Source organism: Argiope bruennichi, chromosome 7 (assembly GCF_947563725.1).
Source record: "Argiope bruennichi chromosome 7, qqArgBrue1.1, whole genome shotgun sequence".
Taxonomy (NCBI): domain Eukaryota; kingdom Metazoa; phylum Arthropoda; class Arachnida; order Araneae; family Araneidae; genus Argiope; species Argiope bruennichi.
In genome coordinates, this window is record NC_079157.1 from 90,196,080 (window position 1) to 90,214,614 (window position 18,535).

At 29.4% G+C, this 18,535-nt stretch overlaps 1 protein-coding gene across 4 annotated transcripts in view; it reads left to right on the forward strand.

The window, feature by feature from the left end:
- Positions 1-18,535, forward strand: part of LOC129975036 (cytokine receptor-like) — a 354,502-nt gene that overhangs the window by 265,159 nt on the left and 70,808 nt on the right. The window contains exon 1 of one of the 4 annotated variants that reach the window (XM_056087906.1): positions 16,860-16,974. The exons of the other annotated variants lie outside the window; for them this stretch is intronic. The gene's annotated coding sequence lies outside the window, so the exon portion shown is untranslated. Of the gene's footprint in view, positions 1-16,859; positions 16,975-18,535 lie in introns of those variants that run through there. 4 annotated transcript variants of the gene reach the window in all.

The following is an 18,535-nucleotide window of genomic DNA, read 5'->3' on the forward strand; positions in this document are numbered from 1 at the left end:
ATTTATTACATAAGTTTTACTATCTAAAATGTATGCCCATATCAAATTCATCAAAAGAATTCGCCATCTGTCCGTCTGTACATTCGCGTATATGTTAAAGCGATTAATCAGCCATTGGACATGGCTCCTGAAAACTTCTTCACCAATAAACTTGTCAGAGAACGCCTTGCATGGCATTGGCGTGAATTTGGCATTTTTACTGAATTTATCGTGGCCTCCTTGGCGAGATTTTTGGCGATTAAACCTTGGCATGCCGTTAATAGTATCCAAAAATCGAATATCTGTTTTAGACACATTTTTCTCAACCGATTGAAACAAGGATTTGACACAAAACTGCACTGGTACTCACAAAATCCCTCAGCTAATTTGATATATTTAAGTCACTGCGTTTTTGAATTATCGCGTTAATATGTTTCTGAAAGTACAGACCGACAGACGGTCAACCAGTTTTTGGATTTGGCGTAAAATTTGATAGGTGTTTACCCTATGGATTTTAAATATGTGTACCGAATCTTATCTATCTAGCTCTCTATGATTTGTAGTTATCGAGTTAACTTATAATCGAAGAGCCGGACAGACAGAAATTTCTGTGAGCAGATTTTTACATAAAATTTCATAGAAATCTGCAGATTTGGTGTAAAGAACATATACCAAATTTCAACCGTCTAGCTCAAAGCGTTTTTTAGTTATTTTTGTCACAGACATAAAATTCTCAAAAAAATGTGTTTCTCGAACTCAGGGGGTATCTAAAAAGCGAAAATTCGTCATAACGTCGAGTTCGGTTTTTTTTTTTTTTTTGACAATTACTATACTTTTTCTGTATTTGCATATACAAAAAAGTAAAAAATCGGTGGAAGATTTATTTTTCAATATCCCCCCCATGATAAATATCCCCCCCATTTTTTTTTAATAATGGATTTAAATGCAATAATAAATCTTGAATGCGTGTTTCGAGTCGTTATAAAGTAAACAAATCCAATCTTTATTATTTAGGAATTAATTAAAATAGAAAAGTGAGATTAACTTCAGTCTCATCCTTTAGTAAATACACTAATGACACACTCGACGTGGCTTCTAATGTCTTTATATTCTGAGAAATGTTTTGTTATTAAATTCATAACATTCTCCTCACCCGTGGCAAAGGGGAAAAAAACAACAACTTTATTAACTGAAACGATATCAGGACTGCTTTGAAGCAACAAGTTTGTGCGATCCTTTCCCATTTCCTATTTCAAACGAAAGATACACACAAAATCTTTTCTTTAAGTTTTACGCAAGGAAGAAAGAAAAGAAACGCATTAAAGGATACTTTCCAAGAAGTATTCAAGGTGGTTGCTCACCTCTGAATAGCCCTCATTAGGAGAATCTTTTGCGGTAGCATCATTAGCGCCTTTATGCCTGATAGGGGTGGAGTGGATTTGCCGGAAATGATTCTCTTTTCAGGTTATTCAGACGTTCCCAGAGAACTGTTAATAGTGGCATCGAGATTATTTTCTGTCATTTTACATTAAATTCCTCTCGGAATACGAAGACGTAAGTGGAACTGATTAGCAATTATTTAATTTTGCTTCAAGAAACCCAAATGGTTTCTATTTGCGTTAGCTCATTAAATTCGACTTGTTGTCCGGGCTGCGTGGGTCTGGCTGTAAGATCTCAGGCCTGTTGACCAACAGACGAGACCGTTTCGTCTATAGCAACGAAATTTGGCACATGTATGAGTCCGCGGCTGCTTGGTGGTAAGATCTCGGCTTCGGAAACAGAGGGTTTCAGGTTTGAGACCCGATTCCATCGAAGAACCGTCGTGAAAGCGGGTTTGATGCAAGTTAAATCCATCGCGGCCAAACGTCCTCCCACTGACGTGGTGTGGAACTTAGGAGAGGAGGGGTGCCAGCTCAGATGTTGCCCTCGTCATCTGACCGCGGTTCAAAATTACGAGGTCCATCCTAAAATGGCCCTAACGTTGCTTTAAAACTGGATGTAAATATAACTAAACTAAACACAAATTGTTATCTAAATTTTGCATTGTTGGATCAATATCAATTATAATAGAATAAAAAATTTTGAGTTATTTGAAGTCTTATTTTATTTTTCATGATTGATTTAAAAAATATTGATTTTATTCAAGGAATAATCTGTAAAGTAACTTAAAGTAATAGTCTAACAATTACACTATCATCTTTCCTTTAAAGTTATCGTTTAAAAGGCTTTCGCATTCTTTTATCGGTATTGGCGATTAGGGGACAGACGGAACCAAGTCTAAAACATTAATTATCATGGTACCATGTTCCGAATTAGAGACACGAATTAGAATTATCATTTTCGTTGTCAGACAAACATATGTAAAATGAAAATGTACATGATAATTTCATGATTCGGTATCTTTATAAGATAATAAATTTTTCCTCCTGCCATAATGATCTGTCAAAATAACTAGCAGTAAGTAGACTACGATTTTTATTTTAATAAGCAAAAAGGAGATGAATTTACAATGTATATGCTTAATGATAAATGGTTATATGTTATTAATAACAGCTTGTAAAAGTGACATTACATTGACTGGGTATTATTATTAATAATTATTGATTATTATTAATAATAAATTGATTAATCATTTTGATCACAACATATATATTTAATATAAAAGATCATTAAGTGAAGAACGAAAAAGCAATCATATTATTTAAGAATTATTTTATCAAAAATATACAACTAGTCATTTTGACTTGTCATGGTATATTTAGTACTAGAATCTTAAGTATTTCGTACGTCTTTATACGAATTGCAATAATAATAAGAATCCCAAATATTTGTGTATCAATTAAGTAGAACATTTATTTGCTAAAAAAGAGAGATAGATTAAAATTATTAAATTATTTCAATCCTGATGAAAAATAATATTGGCCCTTTCCAATGGCGGACTGTATACAGTAGCAGTGTTGGGTCTATAAACTATATTATATTGTGTATTGATGCTTTTTGGCATATTTTAATTCTTGTCCATTTTTACTTAATTCTGATTTAATTTGATTATTCGGTAATAAAAAAATAAAAATTTGATTTTTGACTGAATGCAGATAAAATTAAGTAATAAAATTTAACGAAGAAATTCTTATGTTTACTTAATTTTAATTAAAAATTAAACTTCGAAATAAATGCCATCAATTACTTTAAACATTGGTAAAGAAAGCAAGTAAAGGCATTTGCTAATTGTGTCTAAAAATTAAAAATTCATGAAAGTGCAAAATTAAAATAAATGCACTTGTAGATATTTTGTTTACGATCTTATTTATCAAAAAAATAACAGTAATAATTATTTTTATTTATCATAAATTATGCTGCAAATTTCTGGAAAAACTTTGTTGCAGAGAAACGATTAATCTCTGGTGGAGTTACATAGATAGATGGTTTTGAAAAGCAGCTGCATGTCCTTTTTATGACTTCGGAATGAATCCGCTTAGCTAGTGCGCATGCGCAGAAGCAAAAATCGATATTTTTCGGAATCGCAGCATTCTTTAAAAAGATTTTTTATTCAAAACCTTGAAAGGAACAGTGCGAAATTGTTGTTGGATTTATGTAAAAATAAAATTAAGTAAATGAAATAAGAAAATATAATTAGGCATAAATTTGAATTAGCATTACATTTATACATTGCACATAAAATTGTTCAGTTTCACCGTGTTTTTCTGGGTCTTTTCAGAAGGAAATTAATTAACAATAAAGTAATTACTCTTTTAATAAACATCGACGTTATTTTTCTCGAAGTTCATTAAAGACGTCTATGACTTGAGAAAGTGACTGATTCGAAATTAACCTGTTACGATTATTAAATGTTTTTCTGAGTGATTTGAAAGGATAAACGTATAGGAGAATTTCACTTACATGGACTGTCATTATTTCTAATATGATTTTCTTCGAAATTATAAAATCTCTAAATCCTATTACTTCGTTTAACTTGAAAGTGGCTTAGAGAGAGGATAGCTCGGTGCTCCTTTTAACTAACTCGATGTTCATTCCATTTACGAGAGAAATTGCATTAATTAAATTCTATTCCGTTCAAACGTTGCGAATTAATTGCATTTGGAGAAAGATTTACAGTTTATTCGTCAAGCATGGCATCTCTATTTGAGAAAAACGTTTATCGTCTGCAAAAGATAAAGATATATTTTTATTAAAAAATATATATTTTTTATCTTTTGCAGACAATGTTGCAAAAGATAAAAACGTTGGAATAGTTGAAAAAAAAATGCAGTAAACTCTAAACAATCAGGTTTAATTAAAAATAGGTATCAGTAATTTAATGAGGAATAATTATTTCGTTGAATTATTGCCAGCAGGCATTCGTTTTTACAGTTTTGTTACAATTTCAGTTTGAAGGCTGATTTTACTTTCTTGTATACGTAGTATAATAGATAAAGTATAGTAATAATCAAAATTTTCGAACTCTAGATTTTGACGAATTTTCATGTTTTACACCTTCTCTTGAGTTCGAAAAACATATTTCTAAAAAATGTCCGTCTGTCTGTGACAAAGATTACATAAAAACGCTTTGAGCTACACGACAGCCATTTGTTATGCGGCCTTTACACAAAATTTGAAGATTTCTGTTAAATTTTGAGCGAAATCTGTTCAGAGGACATTCGTCTGTCTGGCTGTTCAAGTATAAGTTAACACGATAAATGTAAAATGAAATGAGCTAGATAGATAAGATTCAGCACACATATTTAACATCTATAAATTTTGAGCCCAAATCCAACTATGGATTGATTGTTTGTACTTTCAGAAACATGCAAACGCTATAATACAAAAAGGCAATGATTTAAATATTTCAAATTTCGAATGGGATTTTATGATACAAGTACATATTTTTGTCAAATCTTTGCTTTAATTGGTTGAGAAAAACATTAAAATCCGATTTTCGGATACAATTAACAACTTGCCAGGAAATAATCGGCAAAAAAAAAAAAAAAAAAAAAAAAAAACCGCCAAGGATGGCGTGATAGATTTAATAAAAATGCATAATTTACGCCAAAAGTTAATAATTCGCCATTGCCATGATAGGTTTATTAGGGAGTATGCGAGAAAGTTTTGCGGAGACCACTCTGCTGGCTTAACATTAAAGTAATCATTTATAAATAATATAATTGAAATAATTTTTAAGGTAATTAAGTTCACATTGGCGTTTTCTTTATTTTAAAAGTGTTTGTTTTATACTGTACAATGCATAAGATTTTATTTCTTTACAACTAAGCTATAAAAATTAATTTTAAAACGTGTACTAAACTTCTCTTTTTTTATAAAAATTTAAAAACGTTAAGTGCTGTGTATGGCAAACATATATACTAAGATGTCAAAAAATATAATAAATACGGTTGTAATACAAAAGGGACGTAATTGATTGTATAGATAGATGATGTAGGGAGTGTCCATTTATGCATTCCAATCCATGATTATCAAATCGCATACTAAATTTGTTGTAGACAGCTAAAATAGAAGTGACACAATAAAAATATATTGAAAATTAGCATAATTTAAAACTATAACGCTTACATAAATAAACGCATTTTGTACAAAAACATAAATAACCTACATGATAAACGCATACGCACGCACACACACATATATGCATACAACCTTTAATTTAAGAATACTTCAACATAAAATATTACAAAATTCTCTTATCTTCTGCAGCTTTATATATAATTGAAATAAGAATATCATTTATTCTAATCAGTTTTAAGAAACTGCCAAATGCTCATTTCTGAAAAAGTTATTAATAATTTTAAGATTTAAATGTCATTTAATTTAAGAGTATTTTCGAAGGCAAGCAAATTAAGTGGTTTAGAAATGTCCATTATATTTTCATAAATTGGAAATATGGAATTAATTAATTCAGGAATATCTTTAGTATTACCAGTATTAAAGATAAAATATTTTCTGCACTAAGAATTTTTGTATTTAATTAATTATAATGAAACTTGGATTTAAACTCTCTTTATATTTCATAGCATTTGTGTTAAAATTTTTGAATAAAATCAATTGAGAAATTTTTGATTTCAACAAGTCGATTATTTTTGAATTTCGCTTTTATTTATATGGATTGTTTTCTGTGAAAGTTAATATGATTGCCAAGTTCCAAGTATATTTTTGATTCTAGCCTGAATATCATGTTTCCTCTTTTTTAGAAGCGCTTAAGATGATTTCTGTATTGAATTATAATTATTTTTTTGTGTGTGTGTATGTGTGTGTTCTGCTTAACAAGAAATCTTAGGCGGAATAATTCTGATGGCCTTCTTGTTTCTCGTTAAACAAATTCTGGAAGAGAAACAGAAGAAGAAAAAGTTTTTCTTTGAATTTCTTTGAAGCGCGAATGCTGCGAACTTTTGCTCATTTAATTAAGTTTTCTCTCAAGCGAGTTGCGATGCTGTTATAATCTTACTCTTGTCCCGAAAAAAAAAAAAAAAAAAATGGAATGTATGAAAAAATGTTGTTAGATTTTTCACATTTTTACACCTTCTTGAAAATACGAAACCAAACAATCTCGGAAGAAGAGAAAAATACTTCAGAACATTTTTGTTTTGTGTGTGTACATACAAGCGTAATAATTCCAACAATAGAACTTGTTTAATTTTGTATTTGAAAAGAATTATCGTTTGCAAATTGAAATATTTCTTTTATTTCAAATTATTTATATTTTGTAATCGTCTGCCTTCTGATAAAAAAAATTCTGTTTAAAATCATTTTACTTTAAATAAAATGACAGATAATAGGTAATAATTAAGTTGGGTAGTAGGTAATATATTTTTAAATTATTTGTTTGTTTAGTTAAAGTAGCCGAGTGTGAAGAAATTGCTGATTCTTTTACATTTAAAATAGAGGAAATCTGTCAATTAAGAGCGCAGTGTATGTAATTTTTGCTAAGTATTTTTAATTACATCAGTGCATTTTATACGAAATTAATTAATTCCATATGTATATAATCATTCAAATGAAATAATTTTGGTCTAGAAAGTATTTAAATAATTCATAATTTGTATAGGCATTATTCTAGCTACGCACAATTTTAAACCACGCTCAGTTTTTTTAAAAATCAAAATTAATTATGTAATTGTTTTTCATAATTTATCTTTTAAAATTCCAGAAGTTTAAATTATTCTAGAACCTTTTAATATAAACATTGCATATCGCATTATATTCAATCAATCTTAATCGTTTTAAGTTAACAACGTGTTATAACAGCTTTAAAAAAATTATTATATTGTTTTTTTTTTCATGATTTTAATGCTGCTTTGTATTTGCTTTAATCATTCAACTGAAAACTTAATGGCAATAGTATTTTCTATTGTGTAATTTCCTAATGTTAAATTTTTTAGTAAAATTAGTATTGAAAATTTTTTCTTTAAGAACAAGTAATTTATTGAACGTTTTTGACACTGTTAAATGTGATGCAAATAACTTTAATGCTTTAATAATTATGGAATTGTCAAATTTTTAATTATGTGCGAGTAATTATTATTATTTCAAAACAAACCTTTTCCCATCAGTAATTATTGTTTTCTAACATTTTTTTTTCTTTCGCTTATGCCCTAGAAACTCAAATATTACCCATATGTATATTTTATAAATGCAGTCCTTACTAAAGAATTAAGATAGCTGAAATGAAATTAATGAACTTATTTCATGGTATATTATTCATAGCATATGTATATTATTCATTGAACTTATTCATAGCAGGATGTTTGTTCTATTTCAGCATTAAAATAGTTACAAGTAATATAATAAAAGAATATGAAAATTTTCATGTATGTAGTTATGATATAGGACCGTTTTTATTGATAAAACTATTTTATTCATCGATTCATGCTCCGAATTTTACAGCGTATTAATTTAAATGCCTAGTTTAATACTAAATTCTTTAAAGTATAATAACACGAACTGAACTAAACTAATTTTGGTTATAAAAGTTTTTGTTGAAGAATTAATTTGATAATTGACTCATAAATGAAAAGGAATAAATTTGAAAAAAAAATAATAATAAATAAACACTTTGAAAAGCGCAATTGGTGAAAGCATGTTTTGAATGATTGAAGAAAATGCAAGAATGAACGAAACATAAAGCATATAAAGAAAATGGCGAATTTATTACATATAGCTTTATGAATAAATATAATTATTCTAATTAGATTTATTCATAATGCAGTAGTTTATTTTGCTTGTGAAATATGATTGAAAATTTGGCAAAGAAAACAAATTACTGCAGTTATTTGTGGTTTCCAAAAATATAAGTAATCAATTCTTTTCAAATTATTCTTACTTAAAAAAGAATACATATTTATATTTCAAAGAAGTAAATTAAGAAACTGAAATGTGCACATGCTTGTTTGTGTTTATTTTTCAACGAACAATAATTTCTACAAAGTTTTCTTTTATCAAATTATATACCTCTTATATATGATATCTAAGTACTTAATGGAAATTTGCTGAATAACTATTTAAAATTGAATGCCATTTCATTTAGATTCATTATTACATCGTAACCACTCAGAGTTTCGGAGAATTTTTTTATTTTTTTTATATACATATGTATAAAGCCTCGGTAGAAATTTTTTTATTAATCTTGTGAGAACATGATTTGTTTTGGAAGTGAAGTTAGTGATATCCAAAAAATTGGTTAGATAAAAAGAAAAAAGAAGAAAAAAATGAGATTTTGGAAGTCAGTTTGCCGGAACTCTTTTTGAATGAATACTGATAAATTTTTAAAAATGTAACTGAAGTATTTGGTAACTTTGGCTTATTGTAAACCTTTTAAAAGATTTGAAGAATTTTATTCTTATCTCTTCTTTATGTTCAAATTTATCTTTTATCTGAATACAAACATCTTACTTCAAATATCAATTTTACTGTGCTTACAAGTAGGTCTGGGCGATGACCGAACATCATCCTCGCGATATATCGTCGAACACATATCTATATTTTTCGATATATCGTGATATCATTATTTATTTATAGCTATTATAAGTTATAAATAGTATCTCTTAACATATTGACTGATCAGAACGACTCCAAATAAAAGAAAATTTCAATTTATATAATAAAAAAATTTTTTTCTTCTTCTTTTGAATAAAAATAGTTTCAAAATAATTGCATTAAAGCCTTTTAATAAAGTGTGTCAATGACAAAGCAATGTCTGCGTGTTACAATTTATAACATTGCGTTTTTCCAATATAATAAATTTTAATTTACTCTTTTTATTGCTCACAAAAAAAAAAACTTCGATTTCTTTCATTCTTCATAAAAAAAAAGAAGAAAAAAGGAAAAAGACATAATAATAAATCAAAAATTACAAAATGACATGCTTTAAGTAAGTATTTTTATATATTAGAATATGACAGTATTTTATACAAATCTTAACAAAAATTATGTATGAAGGACAATTAGAATGAAAAGTAATAAAAATAAACACTAGCCGGTAACCAAAACGAAATCGAAGGCATAAATTAATTGTGAATATCGATTTATTGTATCGCATCGTGAACCATTATTCATGATCATGATTTCGATAAATCGATATTTTTCAAAATCTGGCATCAAAAAATATCGATTTTTTTTTAAATTTTTTAATTTTTTTTTATTTTTATTTATTTATTTATTTTTTTTTTTTTTTTTGATAAATCGAAAATTGGCCCTGCCCTACTTACAAGTAAGGTTTAATTTTAAAATGACGCAGTAGTTTTTTTTTTTTTAATGTGCCTTTATTTAAACACTTTTGCCTTTAGAAAATTAGAAAAATATATGGAAAAATGAACAGAGTGATGATGGCTTCTGAAATAATTGATATAAATCAATAAGATTAGGCCACCAACGTGTCATTTCGCGAGCGACTGTTTTTCCCCCAAGTCTTTTCAGTAGACAAATTTGAAGGGGCATGTATTCGAGGACCTTCTGGTTCGGTGACCTTTTTATCACCACCTTGCGTCACTTTTTAATTCGACAATTTACGCGAAGCGGAAGACAGACCCTCTCTAATTAGACAACGTGTTGTCCCAATTTATCCTTTCCCGCAAACAGGACTGCTCTGGAGCGGTCGCCAGGTTTTGGGAAAGCCAACAAACGCATCTCTTGGCGCGGTGGATGACATTCAGGCCGTTCCATATCCTCTGATGCATGTTTGCACAACTGCATAAAACGGGGAGCAGGAAGTTGTCTTGTACGAGTCCGGTGTTTGCTCAGGTACCGAGCCTGCCCATTCACTAAAGATGACTTTATAAAGTTTTGTAGTGCGTGAGTATATGCGTGTGCTTTTTTTTTATTATTATCGTGAGCGCATGCGATTCCGTTAAGGTTCATGTTGGTGAAGAGTCTTAACCTTGGGGTGCGTGGAATTTTGTTTGCTGATCAAATAAACTGTTTGTGGGTGTACTTATTAGTCGGGAGTTTTCCAGGAATTGCTGTGTTATAGTGTTTGCTGTTATGTTTTTTTTTTTTTTATTATTCGATGCTGCGTTTAATGACCAGTTATTTCTCAATATCGTTATTTTAATCGGTGGTACAGGATCTTCCATAAAAGCTTATCTGAAGATGAAGATATGTGGTCAATTCTGCAATGTGTAGGAACTCATTGTTTTACATTCCTATAGTTCCCTAAATGCAAAAAAAGGAAAATAAACTTCTTTAAGGCTTCTTCATTTCTAATCGAGTGATTTAATGTTTGCCTGAAGGATTTGATCGAAACCTCAGAAAGATAAAACAGAACAACAACAACAACAGAAAAGCATTTTTTAACCTTTTGACATGAAGTGATTTCAAGTGATGCAAATTATTTATCAAACTGCTAATGAGAAGCTAGCTAGAAATAAACTTCTATGTAATATTTTTATGCTGCAAATCTGTATGAAATTTTGGATACGTTCTTGATAAGAAGGCTACTTATTGTGTAGCGAATTGTGATGAGCGAGGATAGGACCTGGGACCTTGTGGTTCGCAGCCCAGTAACATGGCCACGATACAAAAGCATTTGCTCGGGTAGCGTAGCTGTTAACTGGCTTATAAGATTTCACCACAATTGCAATGGTACTCATTACACAACTTGGGTAAAATTTCTGAAAATCTTCATCGATTATGGTTTCTAGAACTTAAAAGCACCGTTCTTTCAGTAATTTATGTGATTTAATATGTAAATGAGCCATCCAACTTAGAGTGTAATTAGAAATAGTGAAAAGTTTAAAATTATCCTTTCTTTGTAAATTCCTTACAATTCAAGATAGAAAAATAAACTTTATTTAAGCGGGTAAGCTGCTTATCATATCGAACAACTTTTTTTATGTTGAAATTTTTTCAATATCTGGAATTGCTTAGAAATGAGAGGCTGAAAAGCGATTTTTCAGTATCTAATTTAGATTGTTTATGTCATGACGTAGGAAGTAACTCACCATTAAAAAAAATTAATCGATTATTTATAAAAGCGGTCGTTAATCCTCCATTCATAAAAGTGAAATACTACACTCACAGAATCTCCCTAACACTACAAAGATAATAAAACCTGAGATTCGATAGTAGTTAATTTTTCGGTAGTAGGTATTCACTAAGAAAAGTAGATTTAAATATAAATAATTTTCTTAGTTATATTTAATTTCTGGTTTTTAAGAATTTGAAATCTCAAAAAAAAAAAAAAAAAAAGAATGTTTACATTCTATTTTTCTTTGCACATTCAGGGTCAATATTCGAAGTTTAAAGAACTGTAGTCTAATGCTAGATCTCAGTATGTTAAAGGTTTTGTGTTGCCATTTCTATATATTTTAGGACAATCAATAGCGTAGGGAATGTAAAAAAATGCTTTGGGCATGGTGTCCCCCCCCCTTCTGTCGCCATGGTTGGTTTGGCAAGGCACTTGCATCCATGTCATCGATTAATTCCTCTTTCCTCATCATATGTCGCTTTAATAAATGACATACATATTCTAACATCTTGTCTCCATAGCCTCAGGCATCTGTACCCCCTTGCCACTTGCCCCTCCCGTCGCTACATTTGTAACAGACTATTTCAAAATTCAAGGTCATGCGAATAAGGCAACTTAGCATTTGCCGATTGTTGCAACCGTCATTTATTTTGTGGATGACATAGCCATATCTTTTAGCTTGAACATCGAATATGCATACTTGACTTCATTTATATAAGCAGAAATATACAGATACCTTGTGGTACTCCAATCCCTGCTAATATGTCACCATTTTTGCATATCAGTGTCAACAAGTATAATCACACAAAGTTTCATGCAGGCCGTCTTCACTTGAAATTTATCTTGTTTGTTAATCGTCTTCACTTGAAATTTATATCGATATCTTGTTTGTTATTCTATTGTGTATTTATACAAGAACTTTACAAATATTTGCTGATGAATTGCAGCAATAAATGTTTGTTTTGTCAGTGTATAATTTCTTAGTCTCATCATACCGTTGTATAAACAATAGGATATATTAACTGGCTTATATACACTTATGCAAGTCAAAGGTCGTGATATTTTCCATTCTTCTAAGATTTCGGCGGCATTTCGTATGAGGAAAAATTGCATTATGTGACCGTAGCATGGGAATTTTTCAAAAATACTTGTCTATGACAACTTTCTATCATTATCTGTTGTCTTTCTTTATCTACTGATATAATATTTTGTGGAAAGAGTAAATATATACATTAGCTTACACATGTCACTGCTTCCTTGTAAGCTATCTGTGTTATTTGTTCATATTTGCTTTTTTATTTATTTATTTGTATATTCGTAGTCATGTTTTAGTGTAACATTACTATGATATTACTTCTGAGCAATAATATTATCAATGTTCAATTTGTTCAGTTGAACATCATGAGGTTAAAGTCTCAAATGATTGTGTGATGCTCATAATCAGTTGTCTTCATACACTGATTCACCTGATTTCTTATAGTGCATGAAATACATAGAAAGAAAATTTAGTGAATGGATTTATCGGAAAAATTTTAATAATATGTTGAAATTCTTTATTATAAAGCCTTTTTAATATTTGGACCCAAAAAATCTATTGTGTGGCCTGTAATTTAATGAACTTAAATTAGGTGACAAAAATTTTTAAAAAATCAATTTAAACGTTAATTGTATGACTTTTGTTGATTTCGCCACCCTGGAGGGTACACAAAAGGTGGGGGACTGGCTCCTCCCATCGATGACGGGACACACTTCCTTCGGGAAGGGTTGTACCGTGGCCGGTTATGGCTTTTAGGACTCAACCACAGTTCCCGTCAGTGTTGCTATTGCGGCGGTCCGATCATTCAGTATTATTTATCCGTGTGCCTTCGGGCGGGTCGGAGAGTCAGATGTATGACTTACCTTCAGATTTCAGGATGGGCGAGTTCTCACATACTATCTTCCAACGAGATATTGCTTGCGTGGGGTGGAGGAAACGACTTCTATTTTTCTTCTATCATTGCGGTCACTTATTCTTGTATTAATACATTAAGCCGAGTGCACACATGTTATTTGTGTCGGGCAAATAATATACGACACAGAAAGGTGAAGAAGCGATTAATGGCTTGAAATACATTGAGAGGGATTAATTACTGCACCCATATTTATGGTTGTGTTCTAATTTTCCTCCGACATCTACAGAAAACGCCAAGTGTCATCAAGTGTCACTTATTAGATATATATTATATATGCGTTGGACAGGAGGCATGTGTGCACTATTAAGAATGTAATTCACATTGCTGATTGCTTTTTCGACATCTTTTTGCTAATGGTGTGTTGATTCCCATCGGTTACAAATATTCAGTGTTAACTATAACTTATTGATTACTACTTCACTATCTACTAGTTGATTATTTATTTCGCTGATTAGCTATAAGAGGAAAGTGAATTAATACTTAGTGCATGGCTCTCCTATGGCAGCTCCGACTCTGGAGTAAAATAGTTCTTGTTATACCATTTGCACCATCTGTACGAAAATTAGGGATGTTCTTCGTGAAACATTCTCGCATTTATTGTAATATATTTTACAAAAGCAGTTTTTACATTAAAAATGTTAGATATAAAGGTAGTTTAATCCCAAATAACGCCGAGTATATCTATTAGTCTAAAGAATAAATATTATAGGTATTAGAAAGTGTATATAATTATGACAAAATGGTGCCTTTAAAAATGTATTCAAAACTTAATTCATAGCATTAAGAATTTTCAATGTCCTTAATGAACTTTATAATGATGTTGATTCGCCATTTTTAACTCTAGGTTTACTATGAGTTGGCATATACCTATTTCTACCAAAGGGGTCATTTTGACCCTTTTCGGTATTTAATAAGAAAAAATATATAAATTGACCTACCTATTATGAAGTTAAAGTAGAAAAAAAACTTCTATGTTTTCTGTATATTTGTTGAGGTCTGGTGTAATGAAAAGGCAGTTCCTCTGTGTTTAATTACTAAAAAAAGTGTTTATTTTCAAATCTCGGACATCCATTCTACCAAAACTCTGACTCACACGTCTTCTTACTAACAACCTATTATAGCTTCTATTTGATTGACTATCGGCTTCGTTTTCTTGCTTCTTGTATACACACATTTTACAAATACATACTTATTTCTATATTTATATCTATGTGTGTCCCTATAAAGCCGCTACATATTTAAATATGAATGTAATAATGTATGTGTTTTCAACAATATTTATTCGAATGATCAAAATGGTCTCTTCGGTAAAAGTAGGTATGCTATATATTTCCTCCTAAACTCAAAAAGGACAAAGATAAGATTTGTGATTATATGTCTTATAAATGTAAGTAAAAATGAATTAAAATATTTTTATAAAATACGGCAATAATTTTCTTGTAGAAAATGAACAGAAAGTATTCTGAGAGGTGTCAAAATGATCATTTGCTAAAGCTAGTGTTAAGTCCGCTCGTAAAAGATCTTGGCTTAAAATTTAAAAAGATTGTAAATATATGTTAGGAGGGGCAGTAATTTATAAAATTATATATGCACGCAGTGATAATTTTTAAATTATGAAATTGCATTTATTAGTATTATATTCAAGACTCTTTTTTTTAATTACAAAAGCTTTTGTTTGAAGATTATTGCTGAAGTAATACTTAAATAAAATGATTCTCACAGTTATATTTAAAAAGAAGATTGGATGCAGTTATTGTGAAGGTATTAACTCCAGAATATGCATTTTAAAGTATTAATCGTTTTCGCAACATTACAAAAAATATTCTGTTGTCTTATTTTTCTAGGATTAATTATTTCATTCTCTTCTTCTATAGTTAGTTGAATTTTGCATTTATAAACTATATTTAGGTACAAATACAAAAATGAACATGAATTCCACGAAATAATAGATGGCTCTCGATTGCTTAACTGAATTAAATTGAAACTTTTCACCAATTTTTAGTTTGAAGGACATTTAATCCCTGCCTGCCTTTTTGATATTGGAAAGACCTTAAAATGTCATTTCATTTAATACCTCTTTAATCAAAAACTGTTAAAAGATATATCTTTTCATTTTAGGGTTTCTACTTGTCTATAATATTGTTTTTCTTTCTTTTTCCTTCTGTTGGCTTAAATAGATATTGGCAGCATTTTTATTTTTAGTTTTTCTTTTCTTGTCATCGAAGTTGAATTTTATTTCTTAGTTGGCTGAAGTTCTTGGCGTAAATTCAATGAAAGCCACGAACACATTCATACATGAAGCAAGAAACCTTTTACCTTCAAGTTTCTGAACTAAGATTGTTTTACTCAAACTTCCGCGAAAGTGTTCTTTTAATTTGTACTGGATATACAGTTTCTGAAAAATGATTGAAAATAATTTTCAGTTTAAATAGCTTGTAGTTATTTTATGAGTAGATTTTCTTGAAAAAAGGTTAGGTGAAATATAATATAAACTTTTCGAGTTAAACTTATTTCATTTTATATTTTAAAATACCTCGTAAAAAACACCTTATTAAAATACTGAGAATCTAATATTTAATAATATGTTCCGTCAGGTGTATGACCCTTCTTTCATTGTTTGAGTTGCGTTGTTTTAATATATTCTCAGAAAAGATCTATTTCCAATTTTTAATTTTACTTTTTCTGTAAGTACAACTCATTAATGTCTGTTGATAGATTCGTGTATGTTCATATGTGTGTTTATATATTTAAATGATACAAACGCAAAGAGCACATCTGATCAAACGAAAACATTTCATAAATATTTATATTTTAAAAAGAGCAAAACTTGAATCTCTCGACTGTTCGAAACATCTGCTAGCTGGTAGTCTTAGCGCCATTTTTTTTTATCTCCGCCCATGTCCTCATTCGATGATAACTGTTCTGAGAAATGTCTCTTGCCTTTCAGAAGATATTCTTGTTGCTGATAAATAAGAATGCTGCTTAAATTTATTCTATCTCAGGCCGCGATGAGATTCCGAACAATTCTGAAGGTCAATTAATTAGATAAAAAGTTAATTTCTTCTTAGAATTTCTCCTTTTCATCAAGAACAAACACATGAGCCTTGTTTTTTCCCAAAATGCGTCTCAGAGTTGTTACCATTCCTGTCATACAAATATCGGCGTGGTCCTGGATTTCGAATGTTTCCTGTTGAGATATACATTTCATAGATTTCTTCTGAATTAACTAATGAAATCGTAAAGCTGATTTTTATTTCTTAATTACTCTTCTGAGATTGGCAACTGCATTCATTTTGAAGGTCGCTTTTTTTTCATTGTGATTTTATTCTATTATCTGTCATTTTGTTTGCTAAGAGCTTTCATTTCTTGCTGTCTTTTATTTGCTGAAAAATTTTTTGCTGATATTAATATTTATTTGCTGTAGTACTTAAAATGTATAAATTGGAAAGATGTTGAATCCATTACTGTTACACTTGGATGTGCTTATCTAGAAAAATACTTGATATTTTGTAAAATGAAGAAAGTGAAAAATTAACTTTCATGAAAGACCTGTTATGAAATTAATAAAACGTAAGTATAGTTAATAGTTTATTGTTATATTATCATAATGTAATTAATTTCAGACAAAATCTCATTTTTGTTATATTTTATCGCTGTTTTTGCTATCAAACATTGAAACAAAATCATTTTTTAATTTATTATACTCCGCGTGCTATTCATTACTTTCTTTAATGAAAATTTAATTCTATTTAAAATGGAAAGAAGCACCCATTAAATATGCAACTAAAAGCTTGAAAACCAAATTTCTGAAGAAAAAAAAATAATAATACCGTATAGTTAGCGTGACGTAGCTACAAATTCTTAAAACTAAACCAAAACAGTTGAAGATACCAAAAACAAAATTTCAGTTATTTTTTAAAAACCTTAATTTAAGAATAAAAGCAGCAATCATTTTGGAATCCATACTCAGCATTAACCTATTGTTTCAAAAAGCGTTAGTAATGACAAGTTATTAAGTTGTACAAACATAAAAGTGTTTTAAGTAATCCACTTAAGGTGTTTCATAAGCTTAATGGATGAAATTTTAAAGGAGTCTTGTTAAACAGTAATTTAAACTGAAATAGCGATTCTAAAAAAAAATTATATACTACTGCCTGTATGCTCTGTGTAAAACTAAGTAGAAATTCATCAGATTTGTAAAGGATGACACAATAAAAAATTGGTCAGCTGTACTATACGTACCCCGCTTTTTACTGTACTTGTTTTAATTCCATCTCATATTGAATATTGAATTTTGTTTAATGTTTACTGAATTACTGTTTTAAAATGAATCAAAATTTATTATTGTTAAATCATAATTTATGTTGGATATTTATTAAGCTGATGAAATCTCTTTTTTTTAATATTAGATTTAGGCATATAATGTGTTTCACCGGAATCCATTTCTCATTTTAACTATTCGTTTTTATTCTATCATTCTCCATTTTGTTCTTAGAACTATGTTTTATTCAAATCAAACGAATTTGTTATCTAACATTTATCATAATCTAATTTTTATTGTCTTGGATCATATTTGTCTAAAATGCTTTTTAAGATCAAATTCAACAAAACGCGATTTGGCATTCAGTAAAAATTTATTGGAAAACAATAAATTATGCTTGTAGGAATTCAAATTTTTATTTTTTATTATTTTTATTCATTCTTAGCCATCCTATTTTCAGAATCGTTAAAAGTATTCGAATACTTTTTGTATATCGATCTGTTTTGTTTGACTAGCAGCTGTTATATTTGAACAGTTTTATTACATTTTCGAATAATTTATTCGGGTTTTTTGGGGGACGCCTCGATTCTTAATAAAACTGTTTTAATTTTTAAAAAATCTACCGGAATTTTCCTAATTAAGTGAATGATGTCTCTGAAAGTTTTTTGCAGATTGTGTTTACGCTGCTTTTAACTGATGTTATTATGATACTAACTGCCTGAATATAATCCTAATATAATAAAAAGTAGTAGATATAATCGCAATTATTTTTAGATCTGGTAATTGCTATTCTGAATGATGAAATTCTATTTTTAAAATGAACTGTTTTAATTTCATGCAATTATATTTGTAATTCTAAGATGTGAATAA